Below are 3,254 nucleotides of genomic sequence, written 5' to 3'. Positions count from 1 at the left end.
CCCAGGCCTAAAGCTTCGGCCAGAGGCTTTAGGCCTGGGCAGGGCCCAGCCCTCCATTGGTGTGAACTATAGAAGAAACACCTTTTCTGACTGCACATTGGCTAAGCTTCCTATATGCCACTGGTAATATTCTTAGTAACTTGGGTAATAAGAATCCAAAAAGGTGATCTAGGGTTTTTCCACCACACTTCTGGAGAAAAAAATGAAGGTCTGCTGCTGGAAGGCTAAGGAATGTCATATCCTGCCCTAGCCGGTTTGACTCAGTGGATAATGCCTCAGCCTGCAGACAGCAGGGTCTGGGTTTGATTCTGATCAAAGGCATGTACCTAGGTTGCAGGCTCCTCCCTGCCTGGGGCCCAGATCAGGGCTCATGCAGAAGGCAACCAATCAAAGTGTTTCTCTCTGTCTTTCCCTTTCTCTTCCACATTCTCTAAAATCAATGGAAACATACCCTCAGGTGAGGATAAAAAATAAATAAAGAAATCCATATCCTATGAAAGACACATCTTGAAAATGCCTAAAGAAAGTTGTCATTTTTTCTTGGTGAAGGGACTGGGGTCCGTGTTGATGAAAACACCTTGGTGGCTGCGGTGACTGACAGTGGCTGCAGCAGTGGGGTGATGGGGCTGGTGCCTTCCTCTGACCAGCCCGGTTGCCTCCCACAAAGGGAGGCCAGACTGCAGCTTAGGTATGCTCCCTGTGGGGCGCGGGCCTAAGCCGACAGTAGGACATCCCCTGAGGGCTCCCAATATGTGAGAGGGGGCAGGTTAGGCTGAGGGATCCCCGACCCCCAGTGCACGAATTTTGTGCACCGGGCCCCTAGTGAGTAAATAAAACCTCATGAAGCAAAAACGTGGATAAGGGGGAACAACTGTAACCTGCATGCCAAAGTGGCACATTCTGGAGTAGCTTGTTCTATACGCCTCTAAGACAGAGTAACTGAAAAACACAATTCAGAATTTGACATAATTTATTACCCATATTTATTAGTTTCCTATTGTTGCTATAACAAGCTACTGCACACTTAGCGGCTTCAAACAGCACAAATGTATCTCTTACAATTATGAGGTCAAAAATTTAAAGTCAGTTTCACTGGGCTGAAGTCTGTGTGTCAGCAGGGATGGTTCCTTCTGCAGGCTTTGAGGGGAGCGTATTAGTCAGGGTTCTCCAGAGAAACACTAAAATAGTTTTTTAAATGGTTATTATGTGAGGTGAGGGATGTATAAACTAACCTTGTGGTAATCGGTTTACAAAAACTATGTCTATCAAAGCATCACTTGTACACAATGCAATATACAGATATCGAATTATGAAATTGTACACTTGAAACTTATGTAACTTTATTAACTGATATCACTCCAATAAATTTAATTTTAAAAGATTAAAAAATTAAGAAATCAAAACAAATGAACAAAACAAAAACAGACTCGTAGAAATAAAGAATAAACTTATGGTTGCCACAGGGAAGATGGGTGGAAAAGGTGAAGAAGAATATAGATAACTAAAGGCCCGATGCAAAAAATTCGTGCAAGAGTAAGCCTTCCTTCCCCTGACTGCCAGCAACGGCTTCCTTCCAGCCGCTGGCAGGACCCAGGACCCGGGCTTCCCTCGCAGCCCCGGCTTCATCCAGAAGGTCGTCCGGTCTAATTAGCATATTATGCTTTTATTATTATAGATAATAGTGTGATAATTTCACATGGTGGCAGATGGTGATGGGACTTAGTGTTGTGAGCACATTGTAAGCTATATAAATGTCAAATCCCAATGTTGTACACCTGAAACTAATATAATACTGTATGCCAACTCTACTTTAATAAAAACAATCAAACACTAAAGAGTATTTTGTAAATGTCATAGTTCACTGTGCATTGACCATGATGTTCTTAATGTTCCCCTGGGCTTAACTAAACTTTAAACAGGCTTTTTCCTGACAATAGGCCCGATTTCCTTTTTGTAGAGCATTTACTTTAGAAAACGTGCAATTGTAAACTTTTTTCACTGCCCCTTTGAGATATAAATCTTCTATAACCAAAGAATGTTTTTCTCAAGGACCTGGGAGCCATCCCTTTGAAATGTAATCATCAAGAAAGCACCCCTTTCTCCCAGACTTTTTGATAGTTGGAGACTTAACTTAGATAAGCACCAATTAGCAAACCCAGATAGCCTAATGACATCAACACTCTTCCCTGTAATGTCCTCTAGTATTTTTCCATTAGCTCATCTCAGCCTTTAAAATCCTGCTACCATTTGTTTCAGTGGAGCTGAGTTAAATATCTCTCCCCCCTATTGCAATAGTCCTAAATATTTTCTTTGGTGAGATTTTTCCTTTATAGCACAGCAAATGCAGTTTCTCCCTAATTTTATGTGAAATAAGTTCAGATATTGCAGCTATACAAAGGACCACAATCAAGATTAAACCGAACATATCAGAGGAACGCAGTAATTTTTTAGAAGGAAATTACACAGACTTTATGATTAAAGTCTATTCTTAGAAAATCCAGTAAGGTTTGCACAATCATAGCTATGAAGCAGAGATCTATATTCTGGTGCAAATTGCATGGGCCCAAAGCAGCTTTTGACACTCAGAAGAGCCCAGCTGGCATGGCACAGTGGTTGAGCGTCGACCTATGAACCAGGAGGCCATGGTTTGATTCCCAGTCAGGGAACATGCCCAGGTTGTGGGCTCCCCATCCCCAGTGTGGTGTATGCAGGAGGCAGCCGATCAATGATTCTCTCTCATCATTGATATTTCTCTCTCTCTCTCTCTCTCTCTCTCTCTCTCTCTCTCCCTCTCCCTTACTCTCTGAAATCAATAAAAACATATTTTTTTAAAAAGACACTCAGAAGGGGAAGCCACCTGCTTAACTATTATCCTAATTCACTACCTGAGAAGGAAATATAAATTGTTCAAAACATATAATATATTCTTTATAAGCTGTTGAACATACTAGTATATGTGTATATTAAATTGTTTGCAGTTTGAATTCTAGATTTTGGCCTCAATCATTCTCAGGAAAACTTTATTTTCATTTCACTTTATTTTGGTTATCTTGCTCAATTTCTTATAACCTTTCTAGATATTGTTGTAGGTACATGATTGATCATTAAAAGTAAAATTATAAATTCAGAAGAGATAGTGTTTCCCACCTCCACTTCCCCACACATGAGATATCTTTGTGTCATATATGTATTTCAGAGAGGAAGGGAGAAGGAGAAAGAGAGAGAGAAATATCAACGATGAGAGAAAATCATTG

This window comes from Cnephaeus nilssonii, assembly GCF_951640355.1.
Source record: "Cnephaeus nilssonii genome assembly, chromosome: X".
NCBI lineage: Eukaryota > Metazoa > Chordata > Mammalia > Chiroptera > Vespertilionidae > Cnephaeus > Cnephaeus nilssonii.
Note: the sequence above shows the minus strand (reverse complement) of the source record.